The following is a 21,518-nucleotide window of genomic DNA, read 5'->3' on the forward strand; positions in this document are numbered from 1 at the left end:
AAAATTCGACTGATTGCGACTGACGGCAAAAAACTGATGTGTGAAAGGGGCCTAAAGCAGATTTGAGTTGTATAGTACAGTAAGCCCTGCTGATTTCGGTTTCTTAACTATACCCTTATTTATTAGATTGTTATATTTATTTTAGAAACTTTATACCAGACAATTTTCACAGCAATTTCACCTCAGGTTACCGATCTTGAGAAGCTTTGTGCAGCATTTGGCAATTTTTATTATCTTTTATTGTGGAGAGTAAGAAGAAGGATAAAAGATGACTCTCTGGTCTCGGGATCGTGTGGCATTCTTACAGAAAAACATGTGGATGATCTCATCTGTTTAATAGGAACATTACCACATATTGGTCAAAAGTATTGTAGCTCACTAAAAAGTGCCTTAAAGGGAACCTGTCAGCAGGATTGTGCACAGTAACCTACAGACAGTGTCAGGTCAGCGCCGTTATACTGAATAAAATGATACCTTGGTTGATGAAATCTGTCTTGTGGTTGTTTTTTATTCTTTTCAGTTTGTAGTTAATTAAATTCTTGTGCCCTAAGGCGGGGCTGGGGTATGTGGTGCTCTGATTAGGTATTCATAATGCAGACTGCTGATAGGTCACTGATCCCTCACTGACCTGCTCTCTAGTTTGCATAATGAAGACCTAACACTGAAGAAAGAGACAAAAAACACCTCTGCAGGCAGGTGCCGGCCGTGGCACCTGCTCTGCAGCATAATCGCATGGTTAGTGTGTAATAATACATTTTCTTGATGTTTTCCAGCTAGGGGAAAAAAATAAATTTGAAAATGGCGCTCACCGCATCTGCAAAATAGAAGCTCTCTGTTTTGATAGCTGGGATCCAATAGCTGCTATTGCGCATGTGCTGGTGGTGCCATCTTACTGGAGAATCAGCTATCGGTGTCCATAGTTATGATCCAAGAGCTGCTACTGCGCAGGCGGCGCCATCTTGGAATAGAAATTTTTTTTTCTTCTCCAGTAAGATGGCACCGCCGGCGCATGTGTAGTAGCAGCTATTGGATCACAGCAGACACCAATAGCTTCTACTGCGCAGGTGTGGCGGGCAACATTTTCAAATAGTTTTTTTTTCCTAGCTGGATGACATCAAAAAATGTATTGCCACACTAACTGTGATTTATGCTGAAGAGCAGGTGCCACGGCTGCCAACTGCTTGCAGAAGCGTTTTTTGTCTCTTTCATCAGTATGTTAGGTATTCATTATGCAAACTATGGGGGGCAGGTAAGTGAGGGATCAGTGACCTGTCAGCAGTCTGCATTATGAATATCTAATCAGGGCACCACATACACTAACCCCGGGGCCTTAGGGCACGAGAATCTCATTAACTGCAAACTGAAAATAAAGATTAAAAAACAACCACATGACAAATTTCATCAACCAAGGTATCATTGTAATCAGTATAAAAGCGCCGACCTGACACTGTGTGTAGGATACTATCCACAATCCTGCTGACAGGTTCCTTTTAAGAACCAGGAAGAAGTGTAGAAATAGGAGAATAATATATATGAATGATAAAACAATCAATCAAACTTGCGCTAGGAAATGCATGCAAATGAGACCCAAAAAATATATATATACGTTAATAATTTACCTGATAGGAAGGGAATAGCACTAATCGATGTAAAATTGGCAGTAAAGTTGCTTTGCATATAGTAGTAGATGCACTATTCCAGGTCTAAGGATAAAGACAAGTAGATAGATGTGACAGCCGCCTCTAACCAAACGTGTGTACAGAGCGCGCCGCGCTCGGCAACGCTGAAGATGGCAGGACCTGCGTGAAGTTCGGGTCACGGGTCAGGGTGAAGAAGGAATCCGTGTAATTCCGAAACGCGTTGGTTATTCTTGGCTCCCACAGCGCTCCGTACCGCCGACAGGGGCACCACGTGACATATCGGACACGTGACCCGAACTTCACGCAGGTCCTGCCATCTTCAGCGTTGCCGAGCGCGGCGCGCTCTGTACACACGTTCTTTGGTTAGAGGCGGCTGTCACCGGCCGGGACAGCACGCCGTGAACCACCGCCAGCTATCCTTATCTTCGCAAGGTTAGCGAAGCCACGTAGACTTCTTTCAGCTTGTACTGGCATCTTGCACTTTTTACCACGTGTGCACCCTACGGCAGGTACGACTCTTTCTCTCTTTTTTTCCCAGTTTAGTTTGTATGTGCTTCTATGAGGATGGATTCACTTCACTGCTAGACTTGTATTAGGACTTCGGATAGCCGCTTCAGAGGATATATATCCCTGAATACATTTAATACATCTATCTACTTGTCTTTATCCTTAGACCTGGAATAGTGCATCTACTACTATATGCAAAGCAACTTTACTGCCAATTTTACATCGATTAGTGCTATTCCCTTCCTATCAGCTAAATTATTAACGTATACAGTGGGGCAAAAAAGTATTTAGTCAGTCAGCAATAGTGCAAGTTCCACCACTTAAAAAGATGGGAGGCGTCTGTAATTTACATCATAGGTAGACCTCAACTATGGGAGACAAACTGAGAAAAGAAAATCCGGAAAATCACATTGTCAGTTTTTTTATCATTTTATTTGCATATTATGGTGGAAAATAAGTACCGTATTTGGTCAGAAACAAACAATCAAGATTTCTGGCTCTCACAGACCTGTAACTTCTTCTTTAAGAGTCTCCTCTTTCCTCCACTCATTACCTGTAGTAATGGCACCTGTTTAAACTTGTTATCAGTATAAAAAGACACCTGTGCACACCCTCAAACAGTCTGACTCCAAACTCCACTATGGTGAAGACCAAAGAGCTGTCAAAGGACACCAGAAACAAAATTGTAGCCCTGCACCAGGCTGGGAAGACTGAATCTGCAATAGCCAACCAGCTTGGAGTGAAGAAATCAACAGTGGGAGCAATAATTAGAAAATGGAAGACATACAAGACCACTGATAATCTCCCTCGATCTGGGGCTCCACGCAAAATCCCACCCCGTGGGGTCAGAATGATCACAAGAACGGTGAGCAAAAATCCCAGAACCACGCGGGGGGACCTAGTGAATGAACTGCAGAGAGCTGGGACCAAGGTAACAAGGCCTACCATAAGTAACACACTACGCCACCATGGACTCAGATCCTGCAGTGCCAGACGTGTCCCACTGCTTAAGCCAGTACATGTCCGGGCCCGTCTGAAGTTTGCTAGAGAGCATTTGGATGATCCAGAGGAGTTTTGGGAGAATGTCCTATGGTCTGATGAAACCAAACTGGAACTGTTTGGTAGAAACACAACTTGTCGTGTTTGGAGGAAAAAGAATACTGAGTTGCATCCATCAAACACCATACCTACTGTAAAGCATGGTGGTGGAAACATCATGCTTTGGGGCTGTTTCTCTGCAAAGGGGCCAGGACGACTGATCCGGGTACATGAAAGAATGAATGGCGCCATGCATCGTGAGATTTTGAGTGCAAACCTCCTTCCATCAGCAAGGGCATTGAAGATGAAACGTGGCTGGGTCTTTCAACATGACAATAATTCAAAGCACACCGCCAGGGCAACGAAAGAGTGGCTTCGTAAGAAGCATTTCAAGGTCCTGGAGTGGCCTAGCAAGTCTCCAGATCTCAACCCTATAGAAAACCTTTGGAGGGAGTTGAAAGTCCGTGTTGCCAAGCGAAAAGCCAAAAACATCACTGCTCTAGAGGAGATCTGCATGGAGGAATGGGCCAACATACCAACAACAGTGTGTGGCAACCTTGTGAAGACTTACAGAAAACGTTTGACCTCTGTCATTGCCAACAAAGGATATATTACAAAGTATTGAGATGAAATTTTGTTTCTGACCAAATACTTATTTTCCACCATAATATGCAAATAAAATGTTAAAAAAACAGACAATGTGATTTTCTGGATTTTTTTTTCTCAGTTTGTCTCCCATAGTTGAGGTCTACCTATGATGTAAATTACAGACGCCTCTCATCTTTTTAAGTGGTGGAACTTGCACTATTGCTGACTGACTAAATACTTTTTTGCCCCACTGTATATATATTTTTTGGGTCTCATTTGCATGCATTTCCTAGCGCAAGTTTGATTGATTGTTTTATCATTCATATATATTATTTCCCTTTTTCTTCCCCCTATGTGGTAAGGGGGTAACTTGCTGCTGTTTATGCTGCACCACCAGCGCTGCTACACTATTATATATACTAGAAATAGGAGAAGAAACATTACAAGGTAACGATAGGAGGTAAAAAAAAAAAAAAGTCTCTAGATCTCATTTTCGAAGACGAGATTAATGACAACTGAATTTATGACTACGACACAGAGTATTCAAATGTCCTGAGTGTTGGATCCAAGAAGGGCAAATCCTTTTGTACAAAGATGTTCAATCTAAAAGGAGACTAGAAAGATTCTTGTTAACCATTAGCCATGAAAGTTTCAGTTGTGCTTTATCAAGGTTAATTGAAGTAGACTTCCATGGACTTGCAATGATATCCTAGCTGCAAGAAACATGATTAATATGACTTTCTGAATGTGTTTTGGGATATCGGTCTAGTTAACATAGCCCCCCAAGGACTCGCCCCTCTATATCAGTCTGTAATTGTTAGTTTGCTTACTGTAAGTGATATCTGTAATTTGTATGTAACCCCTTCTCATGTACAGCACCATAGAATCAATGGTGCTATATACAGTGCCTCGCAAAAGTATTCGTCCCCCTGGAACTTTTCAACCTTTTCCCACAAATCATGCTTCAAACCTAAAGATACCAAATGTAAATTTTTGGTGAAGAATCAACGCAAGTGGAACACAATTGTGAAGTTGAACGAAATTTATTGGTTATTTTACTTTTTTGTGGAAATTCAAAAACTGAAAAGTGGGGCGTGCAATATTATTTGGCTCCATTACTTTCAGTGCAGCAAACTCACTCCAGAAGTTCATTGTGGATCTCTGAATTATCCAATGTTGTCCTAAATGCCTAATGATGATGAATATAATCCACCTGTGTGTAATCAAGTCTCCGTATAAATGCACCTGCTCTGTGTTAGTCTCATGGGTTCTGTATGAAGCACAGAGAGCATCATGAAGACCAAGGAACACAACAGGCAGGTCCGTGATACTGTTGTGGAGAAGTTTAAAGCCGGATTTAGATACAAAATGATTTCCAAAACTTTAAACATCCCAAGGAGCACTGTGCAAGCGATCATATTGAAATGGACGGAGTATAATACCACTGCAAATCTACCAAGACCCGGCCGTCCCTCTAAACTTTCATCTCAAACAAGGAGAAGACTGATCAGAGATGCAGCCAAGAGGCCCATTATCACTCTATGAACTGCAAAGATCTACAGCTGAGGTGGGACACTCTGGCCATAGGTGTCACTGGGAGCCTAGGGAGGCTAAGGCTGGTTACCCGGGCCCCTGCGATATCCCTCAGACTAGGGGGAACCCTGTCTGTCCCTCTCCCAGAATATACACTAAAGGTGTGCTTGTCTGGGCCACCAGGCCTGGCCCTGACTCCTGTTTCAGCCCTATGCTGAAACCACCACCCGCCACCCAGTGAAGAGACCACACACCAACCCCCACAGAAAGCACAGACAGGGAAAACTTAAAACACACCACGCCGCAGACACACAGGAAAACACAATAATGTGCACAGGGCAAAACAAATACAAATATAGGAAGGAGAAATATAACAAAGGATCATACACTACCAGATACGATATTTCTTCTCCAAGACCACCACTCAAGGCCAGAATCACTAGGCACGAGGCACAAGCTATAATCGTCGACGCCCAAAGTCCAGCACGACTATTTAAAGGCCGTGGGCGTGACCCAGCCTCCAACCCGAGTACCAGCTAGATAAAACCTGGGCAACCTGGATCAAGTCTAGCCGGCACCACTGAGCGTATAGTAGACGTATGTGGAATTACCGCTGTCTGTCAGACGCCCTGGTGTGAATAGCGTCCGACCTGACAATAGGACAACAATCAGTCGTACACTGCACAAATCTGGCCTTTATGGAAGAACGGCAAGAAGAAAGCCATTTCTCAAAGATATCCATAAAAAGTGTTTAAAGTTTGCAACAAGCCACCTGGGAGACACCAAACATGTGGAAGAAGGTGCCCTGGTCAGATGAAACCAAAATTGAACTTTTTGGCAACAATGCCAAACGATATGCTTGGTGTAAAGGTAGCACAGCTCATCACCCTGAACACACCATCCCCACTGTCAAACATGGTGGCAGCAGCATCATGGTTTGGGCCTGCTTTTCTTCAGCAGGGACAGGGAAGATGGCTAAAATTGATGGGAAGATGGATGGAGCCAAATGCAGGACCATTCTTGAAGAAAACCTGTTGGAGTCTGCAAAAGACCTGAGACTGGGACGGATATTTGTCTTACAACAAGACAATGATCCCAAACATAAATCAAAATCTACAGTGGAATGGTTCACAAATAAACGTATCCAGGTGTTAGAATGGCCAAGTTAAAGTCCAGACCTCAATCCAATCGACAATCTGTGGAAAGAGCTGAAAACTGCTGTTCACAAACGATGTCCATCAAACCTCACTGAGCTCAAGCTGTTTGCCAAGGAAGAATGGGCAAGAATTTCAGTCTCTAGATGAACAAAACTGGTAGATACATACACCAAGCAACTTGCAGCTGTAATCACATTAAAAGGTGGCGCAACAAAGTATTAAGTTAAAGGGGCGGAATAATATTGCACTCCCCACTTTTCAGTTTTTGAATTTCCACAAAAATTTAAAATAACCAATAAATTTCGTTCAACTTCACAATTGTGTTCCACTTGTTATTGATTTTTCACCAATAATTTACATTTGGTATCTTTGTTTGAAGCATGATATGTGGGAAAAGGACAAAAAGTTCCAGAGGGCCGAATACTTTCACAAGGCACTGTAAATAAAAAATAATAATAATAATAATAATAAAATATGAGTAGCTGATTGTATAAAGTGATAGTAATGAGACCAAATCTTTACCTTAGGACATATGAAGTAATGTTCTTTCACCTCGACAACCCCTAATGCAGCAAGGGGACCTCAGGAAATTCCACTCCAGAGAAGCTTATAATAAAAAAAAAAAAAGTCTTCTGCTAGTAGTGTGCCCATGAGTTTACTGAAAGAACAAGAAGTATCAATGTAAACCCCAGTAGTCAGTACAATTTTTTTACTACACATTTTGATATGAAAAATAATTATAAAAATTTAAAAAAATGACAAATTGATTTAAAGAAGTTATTTTTGTTATAAGACATTTCACTTTAATCTGCCCACACACATCAGATGGACGTTTCTCAAGTTCGTTGATTTAAGACAAGGCATCCAACAATCTACTATGTAATTTTTTTTATCCATTTAACCCCTTCCCGACCTGTGACACAGCGTATGCGTCATGAATGTCCGTGCCAATCCGACCTGTGACGCATATGCTGTGTCACAGAATGATCGCGTCCCTGCAGATCGGGTGAAAGGGTTAAATCCAATTTCACCCGATCTGCAGGGACAGGGGGCTTCACCCCCCCCCCCTTCCGTGGCTACGATTGCTCTGATTGGCTGTTGAAAGTGAAACTGCCAATCAGAGCAATTTGTAATATTTCACCTATTAAAACTGGTGAAATATTACAATCCAGCAATGGCCGATGCTGCAATATCATCGGCCATGGCTGGAAACACTGGTCTGCCCCCCCACCGCCACCGATCCCCCTCCACCAGTCCTCCGATCAGTCCTGTATACTGCTTCGCTCCCCCCGTGCTCTTGTCCGCTCCTCCCGTGCTCCAATCCCACCCCCCGTGCTCCAATCCACCACCCCCGATGCTCCGATCCACCCCCTGTGCTCCCCCCACCCCAACATACTTACCAAGTCTCCCGGGGTCCGTCCGTCTTCTCCATGGGTGCCGCCATCTTCCAAAATGGCGGGCGCACGAATCTGCTGCCAGGCAGATTCGTTCCAATGTGCATTTTGATCACTGTGATAGGTTTTATCACAGTGATCAAAATAAAAAAAATAGTAAATGACCCCCTTCCTTTGTCACCCCCATAGGTAGGGACAATAATAAAATAAAGAATTTTTTTTTTCCCACTAAGGTTGGGGTTGGGGTTAGGGTTAGGGCTAGGGTTAGGGTTTCGGTATGTGCACACGTATTCTGGTCCTCTGCAGATTTTTCCGCAGCGGATTTGATAAATCCGCTGTGCTAAACCGCTGCGGATTTATCGCGGATTTACTGCAGTTTTTCTGCGCATTTCACTGCGGCTTTACAACTGCGATTTTCTATTGGAGCAGTTGTAAAACCGCTGCGGAATCTGCAGAAAGAAGTGACATGCTGTGGAATGTAAACCGCTGCGTTTCCGTGCAGTTTTTCTGCAGCATGTGTACAGCGATTTTTGTTTCACATAGGTTTACATTGAACTGTAAATTCATGGGAAACTGCTGCGGATCCTCAGCGTTTTTCGCAGCGTGTGCACATACCTTTAGAATTAGGCTATGTGCAGACGGTGCGGATTTGGCTGCGGATCCGCAGCGGATTGGCCGCTGCAGATTCGCAGCAGTGTTCCATCAGGTTTACCATGTAAACCTATGGAAAACCAAATTCGCTGTACCCATGGTGCGGAAAATACCGCGCAGAAACGCTGCGTTGTATTTTCCGCAGCATGTCAATTCTTTGTGCGGATTCCGCAGCGTTTTACACCTGTTCCTCAATAGGAATCCGCAGGTGAAATCTGCACAAAAAAACACTGGAAATCCGCGGTAAATCCACAGGTAAAACGCAGTGCCTTTTACCCGCGGATTTTTCAAAAATGGTGCTGAAAAATCTCACACGAATCCGCAACGTGGGCACATAGCCTTAGGGTTAGGGTTAGGGTTGGAATTAGGGTTGTGGTTAGGGGTGTGTTGGGGTTAGGGTTGGGATTAGGGTTACGGGTGTGTTGGGGTTAGGGTTGTGGTTAGGGGTGTGTTGGGGTTAGGGTTGTGATTAGGGTTATGACTACAGTTGGGATTAGGGTTAGGGGTGTGTTGGGGTTAGTGTTGGAGGTAGAATTGAGGGGTTTCCACTGTTTAGGCACATCAGGGGTCTCCAAACGCAGCATGGCGCCACCATTGATTCCAGCCAATCTTGTGTTCAAAAAGTCAAATGGTGCTCCCTCACTTCCGAGCCCCGACGTGTGCCCAAACAGTGGTTTACCCCCACATATGGGGTACCAGCATACTCAGGACAAACTGCGCAACAATTACTGGTGTCTAATTTCTCCTGTTACCCTTGTGAAAATAAAAAAATTGCTTGCTAAAACATCATTTTTGAGGAAAGAAAAATGATTTTTTATTTTCACGGCTCTGCGTTGTAAACGTCTGTGAAGCACTTGGGGGTTCAAAGTGCTCACCACATATCTAGATAAGTTCCTTTCGGGGTCTAGTTTCCAAAATGGGGTCACTTGTGGGGGGTTTCTACTGTTTAGGCACACCAGGGGCTCTGCAAACGCAATGTGACGACTGCAGAGCATTCCATCAAAGTCTGCATTTCAAAACATCACTACTTCACTTCCGATCCCCGGCATGTGCCCAAACAGTGGTTTACCCCCACATATGGGGTATCAGCGTACTCAGGAAAAATTGAACAACAACTTTTGGGGTCAAATTTCTCCTGTTACGCTTGGGAAAATAAAAAAATTGCGGGCTAAAAAAATCATTTTTGAGAAAATAATTTTTTATTTTTATTTTCATGGCTCTGTGAAGCACTTAGGGGTTCAAAGTGCTCACCACACATCTAGATTAGTTCCTTTGGGGGTCTAGTTTCCAAAATGGGGTCACTTGTGGGGGAGCTCCAATGTTTAGGCACACAGGGGCTCTCCAAACGCGACCTGGTGTCCGCTAACAATTGGAGCTAATTTTTCATTCAAAAAGTCAAATGGCACGCCTTCCCTTCCGAGCCCTGCCGTGTGCCCAAACAGTGGTTTACCCCCACATATGAGGTATCGGCGTACTCGGGAGAAATTGCCCAACAAATTTTAGGATCCAATTTATCCTATTGCCCATGTAAAAATGAAAAAATTGAGGCGAAAAGAAATTTTTTGTGAAAAAAAAAAAGTACTTTTTCATTTTTACGGATCAATTTGTGAAGCACCTGAGGGTTTAAAGTGCTCACTAGGCATCTAGATAAGTTTCTTTGGGGGTCCAGTTTCCAAAATGGGGTCACTTGTGGGGGAGCTCCAATGTTTAGGCACACTGGGGCTCTCCAAACGCGACATGGTGTCCGCTTTTGATGGAGATAATTTTTCATTCAAAAAGTCAAATGGCGCTCCTTCCCTTTCGAGCCTTACCATGTGCCCAAACAGTGGTTTACCCCCATATACGAGGTATCAGCGTACTCAGGACAAATTGGACAACAACTTTCGTGGTTCAGTTTCTCCTTTTACCATTGGGAAAATAAAAAATTGTTGCTAAAAGATCATTTTTGTGACTAAAAAGTTAAATGTTCATTTTTTCCTTCCATGTTGCTTCTGCTGCTGTGAAGCACCTGAAGGGTTAATAAACTTCTTGAATGTGGTTTTTAGTACCTTGAGGGGTGCAGTTTTTAGAATGGTGTCACTTTTGGGTATTTTCAGCCATATAGACCCCTCAAACTGACTTCAAATGTGAGGTGGTCCCTAAAAAAAATGGTTTTGTAAATTTCGTTGTAAAAATGAGAAATCGCTGGTCAAATTTTAACCCTCATAACTTCCTAGCAAAAAAAAAAATTTGTTTCCAAAATTGTGCTGATGTAAAGTAGACATGTGGGAAATGTTATTTACTAACTATTTTGTGTCACATAACTCTCTGGTGTAACAGAATAAAAATTCAAAATGTGAAAATTGCGAAATTTTCAAAATTTTCGCCAAATTTCCGTTTTTATCACAAATAAACGCAGAATTTATTGACCTAAATTTACCACTAACATGAAGCCCAATATGTCACGAAAAAACAATCTCAGAACCACTAGGATCCAGAAGCGTTCCTGAGTTATTACCTCATAAAGGGACACTGGTCAGAATTGCAAAAAACGGCCAGGTCATTAAGGTCAAAATAGGCTGGGTCATGAAGGGGTTAAAAGATCACACTTGCTTGGCTAATTTAAGCAAGCTCAGTTATAGATTGGGAGAGAGGGCTCCAGCATGCTGTTTCATCATGACAGTACTGATTGTCTAGGTCACAAAACCAGTACTTCATATGGTAGAGCAGTCTAGGAAATCTGAGACATATCCACCCCAACCCCCAATGTGTATAGGGTATTGTGAGCCTAGAAGTCATTTTACAGAGTGCGAATAAGGTTCAAGAATGCAAAATAATGACAACCGCTTTCAGAAGAAGGATTTGTATACACCAGTTATGTGAAGCATACATTTGCTATGTATTGTCCATTTTCTACACTGGAGGATCATTTGAAGTGACTTAACCCCTTCATGACCTTGGGATTTTTCACTTTTCCGTGTTCGTTTTTCACTCCTCTCCTTCCCAGAGCCATAACTTTTTTATTTTTCTGTCAATTTGGCCATGTGAGGGCTTATTTTTTGCAGGACGAGTTGTACTTTTGAATGACATCATTGGTTTTAGCATGTTGTGTACTAGAAAATGGGAAAAAAATTCCAAGTGCGGTGAAATTGCAAAAAAAGTGCAGTCCCACACTTGTTTTTTGTTTGGCTTTTTTGCTAGGTTCACTAAATGCTAAAACTGACCTGACATTATGATTCTCCAGGTCAGTACGAGTTCATAGACACCTAACATGACTAGGTTATTTTTTACCTAAGTGGTAAAAAAAAATTCCAAACTTTGCTAAAAAAAAAAAAAATTGCGCCATTTTCCGATACTCGTAGCGTCTCTATTTTTCATGATCTGGGGTCGGTTGAGGGCTTATTTTTTGCGTGCCGAGATGACGTTTTTTCTAATTATAGCATTTTGGTGCAGATACGTTCTTTTGATCGCCCGTTATTGCATTTTAATGCAATGTCGCGGCGACCAAAAAAACGTAATTCTGGCGTTTCAAATTTTTTTTCTCGCTACCCTGGTTAGCGATCAGGTTAATGCTTTTTTTTAGTTGATAGATCGGGCGATTCTGAGCGTGGCGATACCAAATATGCGTAGATTTGAGATTTTTTTTATTGATTTATTTTGATTGGGGCGAAAGGGGGGTGATTTAAACTTTTATATTTTTTTATTTTTTTTTTCACATTTTTTTTAACTTTTTTTTTTTTTCTTTTGCCATGCTTCAATAGCCTCCATGGGAGGCTAGAAGCAGGCACAGCACGATCGCCTCTGCTACATAGCAGCGATCTGCTGTTCGCTGCTATGTAGCTGAAAATCAGGTGTGCTGTGAGCGCCGACCACAGGGTGGCGCTCACAGCTGCCCGGGATCAGTAACCATAGAGGTCTCAAAGACCTCTATGGTTACAATTCTGAAGCATCGCCGACCCCCGATCATGTGAAGGGGTCGGCGATGACGTCATTTCTGGCCGCCCGGCAGGAAGCGGTAGTTAAATGCTGCTGTCTGCTTTTGACAGCGGCATTTAATTAGTTAATAGGCGCGGGCAGATCGCAATTCTGCTTGCCCCTATTACGGGCACATGTCAGCTGTTCAAAACAGCTGACATGTCCCGGCTTTGATGCGGGCTCACCGCCGGAGCCCGCATCAAAGCAGGGGATCTGACCTCGGACGTACTATCCCATCCGAGGTCAGAAAGGGGTTAAAGACTCACACGTGCATTTAGAATTTAGTGTTTCGGCTACTTTATAGGAAAAGAAAACTGGCATTCATGCAGGGAAGTGAGTCATCAATAGACAGACACAAATAACACCAGATGGGCCCTGTTGGCAAAAGGGCTGTGGAATCGGTAAACCAAACCTCCAACTCCTCACTTTCCCTGACTCCGACTCCACGGCACTGGTCACTACTGAGCATGTACATAAAGTGCACGCAGATTCCTCTCAACTTAACGCCGAGATCCTTACATCAGGAAAGTAAGACATTTATAGGACATTTCATAAATTTCCCAAATTCTTGTTAAAAATTTGACAGCACATTATGCATTGAACTACTTTAGCCAATTTGGTCCATTTTATTCCGACTCCACCAAAATTGATCCAGACTCCACAACCCTGACTCACTCTGACTCCACTCCACTACTTGTCTATAATGGTATTATTTTGGCATCCATTAGTGTGCTTGCACTTTTTCTTCAGATGAAAATTATTCAAGGGGGTTACACAGATGAGAACTAAACCTTATCTCTGTTAAAGCTCTTTACTGCCCTGCTGGATAAGTGGCAGTGTCCTTTTGTAAAAACAAAGGGAGAATTGCTAGATGGATGGAGTAGGCTAGTGCACAGAAGGATTGTCAATGTCCAAATGAGCATTAAACGAAACCCACTGGAACCAAGCGTTCCCTTGTATTTATTCTGCATAGTCTGTTTACTGTAGGAGAGACAACCAAAAGACCATGTCACAAAGGCAATTATTGGGCAATGTAAACACTGCGTTGCCCTTCACTTTAGGCTTGTGACCAATGCTCTTGAAAATATACTGCTTGCAGCTAACTTTGTTATTTCAATGTTAACCCTTCACCTTCCTGACCAGGCCAATTTTTTTCAATTTTGACCTGTCACTTTGAGGACACTCTGGAACTCTTCAACATATTCCAGTAGTTTCGAGATTGTGTTTATTTTTTCATGACACGTTGTACTTCATGTTATTGGTACATTTTGGTCAATTAGGACTTTTTTATTTATGAAAATATAACAAATTTGCCCCAAAAATGTGAAATTTTCAAACTTTAAATTTTTTAGCCCTTTAAGCCAGATAGGTATATAGTTAATAAATAACATTTACCACATGTCTATTTCACATCATCATCATCATCATTTTTTAAACATAGTTTTTCTTAGTAGGAAGTTAGAAGTGTTAATAGTTTATAAGCATTTTTTCATTTTTCCAACAAAATTTACAATGCCAATTATTTTAGGAACCACATCCCATTTGAAGTGACTTTAAGGGGCCTATATAGCAGGAAATACCCAAACACCATTTTAAAAACTAGACCCCTCACTCAAAGTGCTCAAAACCACTTTCAAGAAGTTTATTAACCCTTTAGTGGCTTCACTTGAATTAAAGCAAAGTGGAATGAAAAAATATGAATGTTACTTTTTCTCCTTTAAAAATATTGCTTTAGTCCCAAATTTGTCATTTTCACAAGGGTGTAAGGAAAGGAAAATGGACCATACATTATGTTGTGAAATTTCTCCTCAGTACGACGATACCCTATATGTGATGGAAAACTACTGTTTGGGTGCACAGCAGGGCTTGTAAGGAAGAAACACTATGACTTTTCGAGCACAAAATTGGTTGGAATAGATAGTGGACATCATGTCGTGTTTGCAGAGCTCTTTATGTGCCTAAGTAGTTGAAACCCACCACAAGTGACCCCATTTTGAAAACTGCACCTCTCATGGAACTTATCTAGAGGTGTGGTGAGCACATTGAACCCACAGGTGCTACACATAATCTTATAAAGTTTTGCAGTGAAATTGGAAAAAAAACAACACATTTCCTGCAAAAATTTATGCTTTACCCTCAAATTTTTCATTTCCACAAGGGTAACAGTAGAAAATAGACCATACAATTTGTTGTGCAATTTCTTCTGAGTACACAGGGGAAGACGAAGCTGTACGGGTTACGGCGATACGCGTTGGGTCGCACCCCGCTCTTACTTTCATCTGGGGCCCCCTCCTGGTTGGTATCCACCTTCTTATCTTGGCCGGGTTGTGATTTACATCTTGGCTTGTGCGTTCAGCTCTGTGCTACTTCATTTGCACATATGACAAGGCCTTTATTTACACCTACCTACTTGTGCTGGCCTTACTATCTGTCTTTCATGGGCTATGGTGGTTTGCCTATAGTATTTGTGGCCGTGGCCATTTTTTTCTGTTACAGGTGTATATACTTGCCCGAACAGGATTTATATTAGCTACTTAATTAGCTGTGGCATGGTTTTTTGCACATTTCATGATTGCCATAGGAGGTCCTTTCCATTTGCTACTCTTGGTGCATTTGCATTGCTTCATATGTTTATGGTCACTACTGTATATTTATATTGATATTTATGTGATTATGTATTTATTGTCATCATTCTATTTACCATTCAGTATGTATATGTAGTGCTCCTAGGGGGTCCATGAGTGGGGTGCTATTGTTCTGCTTTTACTTATGTTTTATGTATTTTTCTGCTGTTTTGGTGTACCTAATAAAGTTTCATATATTATTAATATTTGGTGTAGTGTGCGGGCTTTACGGTAGTGTCTGTTCACTTCCTTTTGCTCATGTTTCTGAAGACACGTAAACGAAGTCGGCTCAGAGGGTCTCCTACCTCCTCCCTGCAAGCCCTGGATCCAAATTAGCCGCGGGGCTCCTTCCGGGTCCTGCAGGGAGGTGGCTTGCAATCACCTGCTCAGAGAAGGCGCCAGCAAGCCTCCCTGCAGTGCCTGTCAGATCGCTGATCTGACACCGTGCACTGCAAAGTGTCAGATCAGCGATCTGATAATATATAGTGATGTATCCCACTGGGGCAACATTATAAAGTAAAAAAAAAATATTTACATATGAAAAAAATCCTAAATAAAAAAAGAAAATAAAATTGTTCCAATAAATACATTTCTTTATCTAAATAAGTACACATATTTAGTATTGCCACGTCTGTAACGACCCGACCTATAAACTGTCCCACTAGTTAAAGGGACTCTGTCACCTGAATTTGGAGGGAACAATTTTCAGCCATAGGGGTGGGGTTTTTGGGTGTTTGATTCACCCTTTCCTTACCCGCTTGCTGCATGCTGGCTGCAATATTGGATTGAAGTTCATTCTCTGTCCTCCGTAGTACACGCCTGCGCAAGGCAAGATTATAAGAAGCATCACCATTTTATTAAAAAAAAAAGTTTTTTTCCTATTTTTCTCATGAAAATTTTGAGTGCGTCTTATAATCCGGAGTGTCTTATTATCAGAAAAAATACGGTGTTAGGGGTCGAGTTCCTGCCTCTGCACAGGGGGAATCTCGGGCCATCTCCGCTGCGGTCTCCCATTCTTCTCCTGCCGCAGTGGAGCTTGCTCAGCAGAGACATCGATCCCAGCATCTCGCTCAGTCTGACTCTGTGCTTAGAGTTACTGCTGTGTTTCCTGCTTCTCCCATTGAAGTCAGTGCTGGGCAGCGGCGAGCGGACGCTTCTGGGGCTAAGTCCTGCTTTTCACATTCTGAGCATGCCCAGAGTAAGATCTCTCAGTGGAGATCGAGGGTCACATGATCAGATACTGCAGCTAAGGTCCTTGTAGCTGCTAGGACTAAATCCTGCTTTGCACTCTGAGCATGCCCAGGGCGAGATCTCTGTGGAGATCCAGGGTCACATGCTCAGGTGCTGCAGCACTCCTTTGGTCCTTCTTTGAAAGGTCCTAAACATGCTGCAGCTATTTAAGCCTTGCATGGCCGCACGGCCATGCGCTAGTATTGTCTATTGTAAATGTGTGTGTGTTGTGAGTGAAAGTCGTTCTTTAACCCCTTAGCGACCGCCGATACGCCTTTTAACGGCGGCCGCTAAGGGTACTTAAACCACAGCGCCGTTAATTAACGGCGCTGTGCAAAAAGTCAATAGCGCCCCCCAGAGGCCGATTTTCTCCGGGGTCTCGGCTGCCGGGGGTAGCCGAGACCCCAGAGAACATGATTCGGGGGGTTTTTAACCCACCCCGCATTTGCGATCGCCGATAATTAACCGTTTACCGGCGATCGCAAAAAAAACAAAAAAAAACGCGATCTCTTTTTAATTTCTCTGTCCTCCGATGTGATCGCACATCGGAGGACAGAGAAAAGGGGTCCCAGGTGGCCCCCCAAAACTCACCTAGCTCCCCCGATGCTCCTCGTGTCTCCCGGTGGGCGCCGCCATCTTCAAATTGGCGGGCGCATGCGCAGTGCGCCCGCCGGCCGGCACCGGGAGTATCTTTGGGGTCTCGGCTGCCGGGGGTAGCCGAGACCCCAAAGAGCATGATCGGGGTCGGTTTTACCGACCCCTGTTTTGCGATCGCCGGTAATTAACTGTTTACCGGCGACCACAAAAAAAAAAAGTAAAGTGTAATTCTCTGTCCTCTGATGTGATCGCACATCAGAGGACAGAGAAATAGGGGGATTCGGGGACCCTACAATACTCACCTGTGTCCCTGGATCCTCTTGCTGCTCCTCCTGGCCGCCGGCAGAAGAACATGGCGGACGCATGCCCAGTGCGCCCGCCATCTGTCTCCATCTGCCGGCCGGCAGGAGAACAGCAGTTGGGGCTAAAATTAGGGGTAGGGTTAGAGGTAGGGTTAGGGGTAGGGTTAGGTTAGGGGTAGGGTTAGGGGTTAGGGGTAGGGTTAGGTTAGGGTTAGGGGTAGGGTTAGGGGTAGGGTTAGGTTAGAGTTAGGGCTAGGGTTAGGGCTAGGGTTGGGGCTAAATTTAGGGTTAGGGTTGGGGCTAAATTTAGGGTTAGGCTTCTTTCACACTTACGTCGGTACGGGGCCGTCGCAATGCGTCGGCCCGACATACCGACGCACGTTGTGAAAATTGTGCACAACGTGGGCAGCAGCTGTAGTTTTTCAACGCATCCGCTGCCCAATCTATGTCCTGGGGAGGAGGGGGCGGAGTTACGGCCACGCATGCGCGGTCAGAAATGGCGGATGCGACGTACAAAAAAACGTTTCATTGAACTTTTTTTGTGCCGATGGTCCGCCAATACACAACTGGTCCCGTACACGACGGACGCGACATGTGGCCATCCGTCACGATCCGTCGGCAATACAAGTCTATGGGCAAAAAACGCATCCTGCGGGCACATTTGCAGGATCCGTTTCTTGTCCAAAACGACGGATTGCGACGGAATGCCAAACGACGCAAGTGTGAAAGTAGCCTTAGGGCTAGGGTTAGGGCTAAAGTTAGGGCTAGGGTTGGGGCTAAAGTTAGGGTTAGAGCTGGGATTAGGGTTAGGGTTTGGATTAGGGTTGGTATTAGGGTTAGGGTTGGCATTAGGGTTACGCTTGGGATTAGGGTTAGGTTTGGGATTAGGGTTAAGGTTAGGGTTGTGATTAGGGATGTATTGGGATTAGGGTTAGGTTTGAGGTTAGGGTTGAGATTAGGATTAGGGGTGTGTTGGATTTAGGGTTTTGATTAGGGTTATGGTTAGGGTTGACATTAGGGTTGTTTTGGGGTAAGGGTTGTGATTATGGTTAGGGTTAGTGATTAGGATTATGGATCAGGTTGGGATTAGGGTTAGAGGTGTGTTGGGGTTAGGGTTGGAGCTAGAATTGGGGGGTTTCCACTGTTTAGGTACATCAGGGGGTCTCCAAACACAACAGCCAATTTTGCGCTCAAAAAGTCAAATGGTGCTCCCTCCCTTCTGAGCTCTGCCGTGCGCCCAAACAGTGGGTTACCCCCACATATGGGGCATCAGCGTACTCGGGATAAATTGGACAACAACTTCTGGGGTCCAATTTCTCTTGTTACCCTTGTGAAAATAAAAACTTGGGGGCTACAATATCTTTTTTGTGGAAAAAAAAATATTTTTTATTTTCACGACTCTGCATTCTAAACTTCTGTGAAGCACTTGGGCATTCAAAATTCTCACCACACATCTAGATAAGTTCTTTGAGGGGTCTAGTTTCCAAAATGGGGTCACTTGTGGGGGGTTACTACAGTTTAGGTACATCAGGGGCTCTGCAATCGCAACATAATGCCCACAGACCATTCTATCAAAGTCTGCATTCCAAAAAGGCGCTCCTTCCCTTCCGAGCTCTGCCGTGCGCCCAAACAGTGGTTTACCCCCACATATGGCGCATCAGCGTACTCGGGATAAATTGGACAACAACTATTGCAGTCCAATTTCTCCTGTTACCCTTGTGAAAATAAAAACTTGGTGGCTAAAAAATCTTTTTTGTGGAAAAAAAAATATTTTTTATTTTCACGGCTCTGCATTATAAACTTCTGTGAAGCACTTGGGCATTCAAGGTTCTCACCACACATCTAGATAAGTTCCATGGGGGGTCTAGTTTCCAAAATTGGGTCACCTGTGGGGGATTTCTACTGTTTAGGCACATCAGGGGCTCTCCAAACGCGACATGGCGTCCGATCTCAATTCCAGCGAATACTACATTGAAAAAGTAAAACGGCACTCTTTCTCTTCCAAGCTCTGCGGTGCGCCCAAACAGTGGTTTACCCCCACATATTGGGTATCGACGTACTCAGGAGAAATTGCACAACAACTTTAGTGGTCTAATTTCTCCTGTTACCCTTGTGAAAATTAAAATTTGTGGGCAAAAAGATAATTTTTGTAGAAAAAAGGGGTTTTTTTTTTTTTTTTTTTTTTTCACGGCTCTACGTTATAAACTTCTGTGAAGCACATGGGGGTTCAAAGTGCTCACCACACATCTAGATATGTTCCTTAAGGGGTCTAGTTTCCAAAATGGGGTCACTTGTGGGGGGTTTCCACTGTTTAGGCACATCAGAGGCTCTCCAAACGCGACATGGCGTCCAATCTCAATTCCAGCCAATTCTACATTGAAAAAGTAAAACGGCGCTCCTTCACTTCCAAGCTCTGCGGTGCGCCCAAACAGTGGTTTACCCTAACATATGGGGTATCGACGTATTCAGGAGAAATCGCACAACAACTTTTGTGGTCTAATTTCTCCTGTTACCCTTGTGAAAATAAGAATTTGTGGGCGAAAAGATCATTTTTGTGTAAACAAAAGCGATTTTTTATTTTCACGGCTCTACGTTATAAACTTCTGTGAAGCACTTGGGGGTTCAAAGTGCTCACCACACATCTAGATAAGTTCCTTAAGGGGTCTAGTTTCCAAAATGGTGTCACTTGTGGGGAGTTTCCACTGTTTAGGCACATCAGGGGCTCTCTAAACGTGACATGGCGTCCGATCTCAATTCCAGCCAATTCTGCATTGAAAAAGTCAAACGGCGCTCCTTCACTTCTAAGTTCTGCGGTGCGCCCAAAAAGTGGTTTACCCCCACATATGGGGTATTGGCATATTCAGGAGAAATTGCATAACAAAATTTATGGTTACATTTCTGTTTTTACACTTGTGAAAATAAAAAAAAAGCTTCTGAATTAAGATGTTTGCAAAAAAAAGTTAAATGTTCATTTTTTCCTTCCACATTGTTTCAGTTCCTGTGAAGCACGTAAAGGGTTAATAAACTTCTTGAATGTGGTTTTGAGAACCTTGAGGGGTGTAGTTTTTAGAATGGTGTCACACTTGGGTATTTTCTATCATATAGACCCCTCAAAATGACTTCAAATGTGATGTGGTCCCTAAAAAAAAATGGTGTTGTAAAAATGAGAAATTGCTGGTCAACTTTTAACCCTTATAACTCCCTAACAAAAAAAAATTTTGTTTCCAAAATTGTGCTGATGTAAAGTAGACATGTGGGAAATGTTATTTATTAACTATTTTTCGTGACATATCTCTCTGATTTAAGGGCATAAAAATACAAAGTTTGAAAATTGCAAAATTTAAAAAATTTTCGCCATATTTCCGTTTTTTTTATAAATAATCGCAAGTAATATCGAAGAAATGTTACCACTAACATGAAGTACAATATGTCACGAAAAAACAGTCTCAGAATCAGCGGGATCCGTTGAAGCGTTCCAGAGTTATAACCTCATAAAGTGACAGTGGTCAGAATTGCAAAAATTGGCTCGGTCATTAAGTACCAAATTGGCTCTGTCACTAAGGGGTTAAAATCCCCTCCCTATTGTATGACTGCTCGCGGAAGGTGGGTGATTGCTACCTAGCACCCGACTTAGCCATCAGCACGGTACACACATTACAGCGTCTTATTGCTGTGACCGCCAGTGCGGCGCCGTGCGCTTTCTCTGCGCTTTCCTAGCCCAAGCCTGGGTGGTTAGTGGCGTCTGCCAGTGCGGCACCGCACGCACTCTCGTGCCTCTAAAATATATTCTCTTGGTGCGGTACCGTGGCCCTGTGACTCAACAGGGTTCGCTTCCTTCACACTGGGTGAAGTTAACCCAAGTGTGTATTCATACTGTACCGCCATCTCGTCCGTCTCTACTAGCAGCAGGGTTTTCACCTGCACGGTGGACCTCGGACGGCGAACGCACCTAATACCATTACACCTTATACTTGGTGCATTCCGCCAGTCCTAACATACGGTATATACGGTATTTTCATTGACAGATGATGGACTTGAGTGAGGACCTTTTTTGTGGATTGAGTTGAAGCTTTTATTGGTAACATTTTACATAACATTTTGGATCACATTTATCCTGCGCTGTTAGCTGAGTACTTACATCAGGTTTCCTTCTAAATCTCCAAATGACGTGAATCAGATGAAACCCCAGATCGATGCATTCACTCTAATGAGGCAGCAGAGTTACTCTGGAGTCCCGTCTGGTCTACGATCAGTGGTGCCCTACTTTTCAGAGGAGCACAAAACTGTGGCATACCAAGCTTTT

At 43.3% G+C, this 21,518-nt stretch overlaps 1 protein-coding gene across 2 annotated transcripts in view; it reads left to right on the forward strand.

The window, feature by feature from the left end:
- The window catches only part of POPDC3 (popeye domain cAMP effector 3), an 81,635-nt gene that overhangs the window by 30,438 nt on the left and 29,679 nt on the right, over positions 1-21,518 (forward strand). The window lies entirely within an intron of this gene.

This window comes from Ranitomeya imitator, chromosome 5, assembly GCF_032444005.1.
Source record: "Ranitomeya imitator isolate aRanImi1 chromosome 5, aRanImi1.pri, whole genome shotgun sequence".
Lineage (NCBI taxonomy): Eukaryota > Metazoa > Chordata > Amphibia > Anura > Dendrobatidae > Ranitomeya > Ranitomeya imitator.